Below are 11,602 nucleotides of genomic sequence, written 5' to 3'. Positions count from 1 at the left end.
AACTCATACAGACAACAATCAATAAAACAATAGACACATGACATCAATACAATTATAATTAACACCATAAGAAGCCTTTTGAGACATGATTAACGGATAAAAGGTGCTATGGATCTTTAGACCACATGCTTCATTAAAAGATCTGCACTGCTGGAGAAAAGACCTTCTGAGTCAGTAGAACTCAGGCATCACTAGTCGCTCACTGAATGAGCTTCTGAGTCAGTAGAACTCAGGCATCACTAGCCGCTCACTGAATGAGCTTCTGAGTCAGTAGAACTCAGGCATCACTAGTCGCTCACTGAATGAGCTTCTGAGTCAGTAGAACTCAGGCATCACTAGTCGCTCACTGAATGAGCTTCTGAGTCATTAACTCAGGCATCACTAGTCGCTCACTGAATGAGCTTCTGAGTCATCGAGTAGAACTCAGGCATCACTAGTCGCTCACTGAATGAGCTTCTGAGTCATCGAGTAGAACTCAGGCATCACTAGTCGCTCACTGAATGAGCTTCTGAGTCATCGAGTAGAACTCAGGCATCACTAGCCGCTCACTGAATGAGCTTCTGAGTCAATAGAACTCAGGCATCACTAGCCGCTCACTGAATGAGCTTCTGAGTCAGTAGAACTCAGGCATCACTAGCCGCTCACTGAATGAGCTTCTGAGTCAGTAGAACTCAGGCATCACTAGTCGCTCACTGAATGAGCTTCTGAGTCAGTAGAACTCAGGCATCACTAGTCGCTCACTGAATGAGCTTCTGAGTCATTGAGTAGAACTCAGGCATCACTAGTCACTCACTGAATGAGCTTCTGAGTCAGTAGAACTCAGGCATCACTAGTCGCTCACTGAATGAGCTTCTGAGTCAGTAGAACTCAGGCATCACTAGTCGCTCACTGAATGGGTTTCTGAGTCAGTAGAACTCAGGCATCACTAGTCGCTCACTGAATGAGCTTCTGAGTCGTCCAGTAGAACTCAGGCATCACTAGTCGCTCACTGAATGAGCTTCTGAGTCGTCCAGTAGAACTCAGGCATCACTAGTCGCTCACTGAATGAGCTTCTGAGTCAGTAGAACTCATGCATCACTAGTCGCTCACTGAATAGACCACCGTAACACTTCCGGGATTCTGAAATCAGGGAGGAGATTGCGGGGGGGTCAAATGAATGAATGTGGACGAGAGCCGTGATGTAAGTGGTTGCCGATACGGCTGTGGGGGTGCTAGAGACATGATCGAATAGACGATTATGCGCCTCGCTCTCCTGAACACGGCGTGACCCATAACTAATCGATCAGAACTAAATCGGCAGAGAAAAAGCCTGTTTTAAAGCACCTATTCCGCATGGACATGCGCAGAGTGCCCATGGAGTCTGGACGACGCGAGATGACGCTCGAATGAATGTGGACTGTTCCATCAGAGGGGGGAGCTTCGATGGTCATGTAAGTGGCTACAGACCGCTGCACTTAAATATAAATATTAGTCTACCTGGAGACTCAATGAGGTAATTGTAGATGTCGCCATAAGACGCGTCTGGCCATTTAGTGGGATAATTTTTTCATTATCCTGTTCGGCTGAAAGGACATTGGCGTATCGTTACAATGAAGCAGGCGCTTTAAAGTGTAATTAAACACATGGTCGTTTTGCTGCCCCCTAGTGGTTGATAACTTCATCCTGCTCTCTCAATCTGTGATGTCAGAATACCTGTTTCCTGACTCAGGTTCTGCTACCAACCAGCTAAGAATATAACTAACACGTCATTGGTGTTGCCCACCCTCCTTGAAATTGCCATATATTTCCAATGGACCCATTTCTAAATTGTCTCGTTTAAAACAAATAAAGCATGAACATTGGCATAGTGTACCTTTCTGTGTGTATTCATCCACAATATATATTTTTTTTATCCACTTTTTCTCCCATTTTCTATTTTTCTCCCATCCCAATTTTCGTATCATCCAATTCAACCCTCCCCTGTCACGGACGCTGTTTCTTGCCTCCCACAAGCCGGCTGCAATGTGGACTAAGTCATACATAGCATGAGTCCCCTCCGATACTCGAGGTAACAGCAGTCGCATCTTTCCACCTGCGCGGCGCGATCTTTCAGCGTCAGGGGTCTGGGCTTTGGAGGGGCGCTGCCCCCGTCGCTTCCTGATTCTACTGCGCAGGCGCACCAACCGACCTGTAGGAGACGCTGTCCACAACGCCCGATCCCCACCCATCAGTTTTCCCTCCCCCTAATACTGCCAATGTGTATTAGTGCGGACGACCAGCTAAACTGAAAGCAATGTGGAGCGCTGGGCTCGAACAGGGAGATGATCTGTTTGAGCCCAGCCTCCAGTATTCGTGGTGAGCGCCTTGCCCACTGCACCACGTAGCCGTCCATTCATCCACAATCTATAGCTCAACATGAAAACATTCGCAATTATTCACAAAATAACGTTTATGTTTTTGTTCACTGAGGAACTACACTCACTCTGGTGCTGCTGACTGACGTCACCACAGCGTAGACTCCTGGCTGTATTAATATCAATATATTAGGCGACAGCACTGAACGACAGGCTGGTAAGTGTAGTTATTTTTTAACAACAAATTAAAAACCTTATAACTAACTTTATTTCAACCAAAAATGCGTAAACAATAACGTTAGTGATAGAAGGGAACTCATTTTGTCAACAAAGTTTGCCAATGTTCATGAGGCAGAATTTTTTTTTTTTGATCCACTTTTTCTCCCATTTTTCTATATTTTCTCCCATCCCAATTTCGTATCATCCAATTCAACCCTCCCCTGTCACGAACGCTGTTTCTTGCCTCCCACAAGCCGGCTGCAGTGAGGACTAAGTCATACATAGCACAAGTCCCCTCCGGTACTTGAGGTAACAGCAGTCGCATCTTTTCACCTGCGCAGCTCGACCTCTCAGTGTCGAGGAGTAACGCGTGGGAGGCTCACGCTGCCCCCGACACTTCCTGATTCTACTGCGCAGGCGCACCAACCGACTTGTAGGAGTCGCTTGTTCACAACGTTCGATCCCCACCCTTCAGTTTTTCCCTCCCCGTAATACGGCCAATGTGTATTACTGCGGACGACCAGCCAAACTGAAAAACAATGTGGAGAGCTGGATTCGAACACGCGAATCCTAGCGTCTCCACACTGGTGGCGAGTGCCTTAGACCACTACACCACCTAGCCGCCCTGTGAGGCAGAATTTGTTATGGTTTGTAAGCAACCCCAACAGCATGACACAGACAGGTAGTTCAGAGTTAGCCAAAAACGAAGGGCGTATTTATTTTCACAAAACAGAAATGTGCAACAATAATGTTAATCCATTTGAGGGGAATGTCCTTTAGCCAAGTTGGGCTCTGCGGCTCTGCAGCACTGCCCTTAGCAGAGTTGACCCTGCGGCTCTGCAGCACTGCCCTTAGCAGAGTAGACTCTGCGGCTCTGCAGCTCTGCCTCTAGCAAGGTTGACTCTGCGGCTCTGCAGCTCTATGCTATCCCACTCACGAGGAAAAAAGAAACAGAGAATGTCATTAGTCCCAAAACGTAGAAATTACGAGGCAGAGTCCAGAAACAAAACAAATCAACAATTCAATTTAAGGAAACACACAAAAACGGACGAAGGCAGTGAGTCCAGGACAACAACGAGGATATCAGTTCATAGAAAAATAGTCTTCCAAAAGACTCAGCAGGAGCAAGGTCGAAGTGGAAAACGAGGCACGGGTCCACGGAGGCAGAGAGAGAAAACAGCAACAACTTCCAAGGGACGGCAGAGAAGCGAAACGTCTCGCACTGGAGGAACACGAGAGGGAACAGCAGTAGAATTGGTGGTGACAAAACGACCCGACACTGAATGTTCTGCAAACCGTGTATAAGAGGCCTCTCAGAGGCGGTCAGGTGGCGTAGCGGAGATTGCGTTCGTCACCAACACCGGAGACGCTGGATTCGCCTGTTCGAATCCAGCTCACAGTTCCGGCGTTGTCACCAGCTTGGCTGGCCGTTCACACTAATACAATTGGCAGTATTAGAGGGTGGGAGAAGCTGGCGGGGTGGGTCCAGGTCGTTGTAAACAGCGACTCCTACAGTTCGGTCGGGGCGCCTGCTCAGCGCGGATAGGATCTAAGGGGGGTAGTGTGATCCTTCCACAGGTTACACCCTCTCAGTGAGAGTCCGTGCTGCCAGGTGAAAAGAAGCGGTTGATTGGCTAGACGTGTGTCGGAGGAAGCACGTGATAGCCTCCACTCTCCCAGACCGACTGTGGGGGGTAAGTGCGCAGCGACCAGGAAGGGGATTGGGAATTGGCATAACGACTAACATTGGGATGGGAGAAAATCGGAGGAAAAAGGAGGGGGAAAAAGATCAAAAAAAAAATAAGAATATAAGAGGCCTCTCAGGTGCATGATGGTAATTGGTAGGGATGTCCCGATCACATTTTTTTGCTCCCGATCCGATCCCGATCATGTGATTTTGAGTATCTACTGATACCGATCTTTCCCGATCCGATAAAAAAAAATTATAAAAAGAAATTTATATATTCTCCCATCCCAATTTCTCACATTACATTCAGCCTGAATGTTGACGTTATCCAGGTGAAAAGTTAACTTCATTCAAGCGAGGCATTGCAACCGGAGTAATCTAAAAACTCCGCCTCCAACCTGCTGCTTCATGAGAGCAATGGCGCCATCGTCTGTAAAAATAAGGTGACTGCAAGTTCTGCAACTAGTGGATGTCCCTCATCCTTGACATAAATCATTTGATGTATTTTTCAAGTTATTTGTCACGGCATACAAGTATACAATGAAATGCGGATGTATAATTAAATCAAAGGAAATGCGTTTGTTTTGGCAAAATTCTTCTGCTCTGTGTGACAATAAATAAATGATGATATGCAATTTAAAACCAAAACTAAGGCCTCAGTAGGCCTATGAGTTTAAGACGTGAACATGGAAAAAATCATAATAAAAAAGAAATCCAGTTTTTTTTTTTTTTATCCCGATCTTCTGAAAATCACGTGATCGGCCCCCGATCCCGATCACGTGATCGGATCGGGACATCCCTAGTAATTGGCGCTGAGAGGCACAATAGCCGATAATACATTTTCCCCAATGATAAATCCCTATACGAGTGGACCGCGCGGGAAACTAAAGTGACGTCAGACTACACCTCCCTATGTGATTTGGGATGGAGAGGGGGGGGGGGTAGATGGGATGATGAGGATGAGTTTTCATTGATGGAAGGAAAGAATGAAGGATGGCAGGATGAAGAGGGGGGGGTGAAATGCAAGGAGGGAGGTGGACATTTACATTTAGCTGAACGCTTTTATCCAACAAGACTTACAAATTCTGTGCAACAGGTCAGCAGGAAGGGTACAACCTACTCTTACAGCTGAGTAACAATACTCATCAAACAGTGTTGAAACTTGGGTGCTACAGTCTTGAGTGCATAGAGACATAGTGTAGTAGGTAGTAATATATGTGGAGAAGGAGGATGAGGGCTGACATGAGGAAGGGGCAGTATGGTTTCCTGTCCTCTGAGACAAACAAGAAGGACATGACACAGGGACACACACAACCTCCTGAAAACAAGCGGGAGAAACTTCATGAGAAACCGTTGATCGAATGAATCAGGAAGCCAACGCAGACAGAAACACTATTAGCCTCCGAAGAGGGAGACAGACAACACAACAGCGACAGACAATGAAGTACTGACCTTAGTCTCTGCAACGCTGTCAGTAGTACCAAGAGTATTTTGTCTTGACCATAGATCCCAGATTCCTGATCAATAAAGACAGGTGCCTTTTATTAGTTTCTTCTTCTCTAGTTCTACTTTCATTTAATGAGGCTACTGTGGAGGAGTAGGTGGTAGTTTCCACGGTAACACATCTGATGAAAATCCATCAGAAGAAGATGATAGAGGAAGTGAGCGTTTTAACTACAGACAGAGCTATGAAAGTGGATAATTAGTTGTTGAATTTTATCAACTTGTTTATGTTTATGTTTATGTATTTGCACAATGAAACAAAAGAAAAACATCAAAGCTCGGGGAGCCAGGGTCAGTCGGGGAGCCGGGAGCCGGCACGGCAGCCGGACCAGATGTAGAGGCCGGGCAGGGCGCGGAGACCGGACCGGTCTCGGCGGCGAGGCGTGGTGTAGGATCCGGGGATGAGGAGTCTGGACTCACTGTGGGGGAAGGGTTAGTAGGTTGCCCCTGACTAGCTACAGAGCCTAAGCTAGCAGTGGGAACTGTGCTAACTGGGGAGGCCTGATTAGCTGCAGAGCCTAAGCTAGCAGTGGGAACTGTGCTAGCTGGGGAGGCCTGATTAGCTGCAGAGCCTAAGCTAGCAGTGGGAACTGTGCTAGCTGGGGAGGCCTGATTAGCTGCAGAGCCTAAGCTAGCAGTGGGAACTGTGCTAGCTGGGGAGGCCTGATTAGCTGCAGAGCCTAAGCTAGCAGTGGGAACTGTGCTAGCTGGGGAGGCCTGATTAGCTGCAGAGCCTAAGCTAGCAGTGGGAGATAGGCTAGCTTTCGGGGTAATGCTAGCTGTGGAGACCCGGCCAGCCTCAGGAGCCAGGCTCACCGTGAGGGTAATGCTGGTCGGCTGGGCCTGGCCAACCGTAGGGGCTAAGCTAGCTGTTGGGGAAAGCCTAGCAGCTCCTGACGGGATACCCTTTTTTTTTTTTTTTACTAGCCCTCTGAGGCTTGCTAGCTGTACCTTCTACACTAGCCATGGGGATGGTAATGGCAGTAAGAGCCTTAGTGGAAGGCACTGAGGCGCTAGCAGCTACTCCAGCTGTGGAGGGTGGAGCTGTGCTGGCTGTGGACGTCAGGTTAGCTCTAGACATCTGAACAGCCTCAACGGCAGTGGGAGGCTCTAGGCTGACCGTGAGCCCGATACTAGTCGGCAAGCTAGCTACCTTAGCCTCCGACTTATACTCCTCCATCATGGCAGCAACACGTTCGGCCATCTCCCACATCGCTGGCTGCAGTGTTGGATTCTCCGTGGCGACCTGGTCGATCTTTCGGAGCAGGAACCCCCACTTGGCCAGTGAGTAGTGCTTCATGTCACCAGCCATCAGGGTCTGGACGATCCTTATGGTATCGCTGGCCTTTGCTGCTGTGTTTCTTAATGGTGGCGTCATTCTGATACGATGGGAGTAGGTGAAACACAGTTTGCAGCAAGAGAACGGAATGGAAGAGGCAGAGACGGCAGGATACGTGTAAACAGACTTTACTGACACAACAGTACGTTACCAACGAGAACATAAACGGTAAGCCGAGCAGGCGCAAGAGGACGACAGAGTTGTAAAACAAGGAAAATAAACAATAACAAAACAAAAGACTATGTACTCACAAGCGCAAATTACAAACAGCAAGGCACGGGGGAACACAGGAGAGACGGCGAGCAGGATGACACTGAGGACTAGGAGGATACTGAGACAATGACGCCACAAGGAAGTCAGTAACAAGCAGACCTTAAATACTACCACTGATTGTAACGACTGACAGCTGGCGAGACCAGGCAATAATGCAAACAGACAACATCTGGTAAACACACTAGGAATACACCAACTAGACACAGAAAACATAATCAAACATAACAACCAGACAGGGAGACGACATCACACACACACAGGGATGGCCCAAGATAACAAATAGTTAGATATTAGTTCTATTACTTGGAACCAAAACAAGATGGCCGCCTGTACCATCAGGCTAGTCTGGCCACTAGAGGGTAGGAGACCAATGTTAGGCAGAGAGCCAATGTTGGATGGAGGGCATTGCCCAAAGTTAGGTGGAGAGCACTGCCCAATGTTCCCATCCTGCCCCGTCCCGCCAGGACCGGGCCTAGGATCGTGACAGTATTGCACCTAATAAACAACAGACAATAATGAAACAACTAACTGAAAATAATGATACAACAAACACCAAATAAAAAAGGACATAATAGGTAATAGGTACTGTAATATCCTAGGGATATACCTGTGTAGCCTATAGCCTACCACAGCACAGCAATGATGCGTACGTGATGACGTGTTACGTATTCCAGTCATCTGATATGCAGGCACTGTTCTACGTGTTGTCATTGCTGCCCGGGACGTGACAATAAACGGTAACCCAGAAAGCAGTCACCCGATTCTATCATTCCTTATTAGACACTAAGAGTGACAATACGCGGAATATTACAGGTACAAATACAAATATATTCATGTAAAGAAAGATAGCATAATGTGGCAAAATAACATTACTATTTAAATGCAGTGTGTGAGTCAATGCACTTCCTTTAGTCTGTATCTGCCCAAGTTAAATCAAGAAAAACAAGAAAGTAATATATATATAATATATATATATATAATAAAGTAATATATATATGATATATATATAAAGTCATATAAATATAAATAACAAATAACTAAAACACAAAAGCAACAGCAGGTGTGCTTGGTGAGTTTGAGTTAATATGAGCAAACTCGACGTTTGTATTGTACAATTGATTTTGTACATTTTCTTAATTTTGACAGATACCAGGTTAGAGTGTGAAACCCATGAACAAAATAGTGATTAAACATTCTCTCAATGAAATCAAAATGTTTTGGAACCCCATCGAGGACCCCTGGTGGTCACCATGTTAAGGTTAAAAACCACACAAATCTGACAATAAACAGAGGACTTTTCTATTGTAAGTTCTACCAACATTGTGCTCCCACCCACATCTCCAGTACAGCAGCTATGGATGAAAATGTAGCTTATTAAATACACTGTACACATACAGCTGTACATGATATACATTCATGTATTAATGCTGTCAACACATTTGGATGAGGAAAAAAAGAGACACGAATATCAGTAACACAGAACAATACAATAAAGAAAGATCCATCTATTAACACATTGACCACCAAAAATGGCTTACGACGTGTTTGTTGGCCATGCTAATTCTGCCAGACCATGCTGTACGACGTTATTGAGATCATATTTCATTTTTTCGCCATGGCATTCATAATTCCGCGTTTATTGCACCATACAAACCGGAAATGGATCTAGTCGATCGACGTCAAATAAGTGGGATCTTTTTCCTCCAGTCTCATCGGCAAACGGTAAGAGGACAGTAACTTTACTTTCAGCTTGATTGTTTATTCTTTTCACTTCAAACCGATCAGATCAATATATCACCCATACTACATAAAGCATTTACTGACGATCACGGAATTATAAACGACCCCCCCCCCCTTTTCATCCGCGCATGATGAATCATAACGTATACGATCATGTACAGTTTAATTTTTTAATATAGCGTGTATCGGCAATAAGCGGCAGTTGATAATCTATAAATGCGTTTATGCCTATAACTCACGTTCTATGAATTACTGCAGAAAACGATAAAAACATATTTATATTCTAGAAGGTATTTTTGGAAGAATCTATGAATGAAAAAGTATAACGTTCCTACATCCTGAACGATAGATAATCGATGTTGAATGGGCCATAGTAATGTCAATTTAGCAATACAATTTAAAAAGTTATAGCCCTGCAAAGAAGGTGAACATCTCAGGCTTAGAGTGGTGGCAGACTGGCTACATTGATGGATAGAAGTGTGGCAGTTAATGTGTTAACACAAATATAATGAATCAATCATACAGACACAGACACGCACACACACACACAAGTGCACACGCGCATTGCAGGATATGATTACAGTCTCTGTAATGCCTTGTGGGGGCGCCCGTGTGTCATGTGAACATATGGTTTATATCAAACACATTCATGAACATGTTGGGGAAAACAAAATGTCGGATTCCAGTTCATATCTTCTTCCAGTGGATCTGGCGCCTCCTCGTAGAGAAGAGAAGGCTGTGAGCTTCTATACTGTCTGTTTGCGAGATGAGTGTGCGTGTGCGTGTGTCTGTGTGAGTGTGCATGTGTGTGTGTGTGAGTGTGTGTGTGTGCATGTGTGTGTCTGTCTGCGAGATGAGTGTGCGTGTGTGTGAGTGTGTGTGTCTGTGTGAGTGTGCGCGTGTGTGTGCGTGCGATTCCCATTGGTTTGTATGATGATTCTATTTTTAGCATCAACAGACGGGTCACGTGACAAGAGGAAGACGTCAGCAATGTTGTTGTTAGTGGGGAGAGAGAGAGAGACAGAGAGAGAGAGAGACACAGAGAGAGAGAGAAATAGAGAGAGAGAGAGAGAGAGAGAGAGAGAGAGAGAGGGAGAGAAACATGGAGGAGGCGTGAGGGGAGTTGTGACACAAGAGAATAAAGACATTTAATCCGGAGGAGGAGGAGGAGAAAAAGCAAAGCTAGACATCATCATTATCATCATCATCATCTTCATCATCACATCGACCCGCGGCGCTACAGACAGAGACCCAGAGAGGAACACCATCCACAACACGCACGGTAAGGTTACAGACATTAGTGTATAGAGAGGGAGAGCGAGAGAGAGAAAGAGAGAGAGAGAGAAGGAGAACTTCTTGCTCTCCTCGTCCTGCTGGTTGCTCTTCTTAACGTTAGCATGCTAGCTCGGATTAGCATGTCTCCCCCTACTGACGTTAGCTCGCCGGCTAGCCGCTAACTGCAGCTATCGGTGGCTCAGCCTTCTTCTGCTCTACTCACCCATTCATAATAATAACAACACTAATGATGATAATAATACTGTTATTGCTTATCTGGGTTCAGCTAAATAACAGCCTTGACACAGTTGACTGTCAACCACAGACTAGTAATACTAGTGTCAGTCATACATGACTTGGAAGTGATGTTAGCCTCTCTGATTGATTGATTGATTGATTGATTGAAAACGTTATTAACAGATTGCAGAATGGGTACAGCACAGTACAGCTCAATACATACAATTGTTAATAAGGGGATGCAGACCAGAGAAAGACTTTCGTCTTGTTTACATCAGGTTCCCCCATTTTCAATTCATCATAACTATATGACATACATGACATACAGATAGACATTACTGCTACATCTATACATTTATGACATACCAGATTTGCAAATACAGTACTGTTTGTGATACAAAAAGAGTCCAGAAAAGAGAGTATACATTTGACGTAGAAACTGTACATCCCTAGCCTCTCTCTAGATCATGTCACCAGCTTCCAGGTCGTACTGTCTGTGTTGTTATTATAACATGTTGTTATAACCTGTGTTGTTGTTATAACCTGTGCTGCATAACTGCATTTTGTTGTGACTTGGGTCTGTTAGCTAAACAGAAGCTAGCTATTGTACAGGTGTTGTGCTGTCTTCAGGCATGATGGGGGGGGGGGGGGGGGGGGGCTGATGTAAACAAGATGAAAGTCTTTCTCTGGTCTGCATCCCCTTAACAATTGTGTATTGAGCTGTACTGTACTGTACCCATTCTGCAATCTGTTAAATACAGTTTTCAATCAATCAATCAATCAGCACACACAGAACCCCAGGGGGTTCCCCTATCTCTTGACATGTACACACAATTAATACTACTACTACTACTACTACTACTACTACTACTACTACTACTACTACTACTACTACTACTACTGATAATAAATTACATTTATATAGAGCACTTATATAAAGTGGCTTTACACTAAGGGACAGTGGTAGTGAGACAACCAACAGATAAACATAACATG

General features: G+C 45.3%; 1 protein-coding gene across 1 annotated transcript in view; it reads left to right on the top strand.

Moving 5' to 3' along the window:
- Positions 1-10,264: 10,264 nt before the first annotated feature.
- Positions 10,265-11,602, top strand: part of hdac5 (histone deacetylase 5) — a 212,726-nt gene continuing 211,388 nt past the window's right edge. Inside the window, exon 1 of the mRNA XM_084329296.1 lies at positions 10,265-10,376. The gene's annotated coding sequence lies outside the window, so the exon portion shown is untranslated. The remainder of the gene's footprint in view (positions 10,377-11,602) is intronic.

The sequence above is a fragment of the Notolepis coatsorum genome, assembly GCF_963971535.1.
Source record: "Notolepis coatsorum genome assembly, chromosome: 14".
NCBI lineage: Eukaryota > Metazoa > Chordata > Actinopteri > Aulopiformes > Paralepididae > Notolepis > Notolepis coatsorum.
This window is presented reverse-complemented; position numbering and strand designations above follow the sequence as displayed.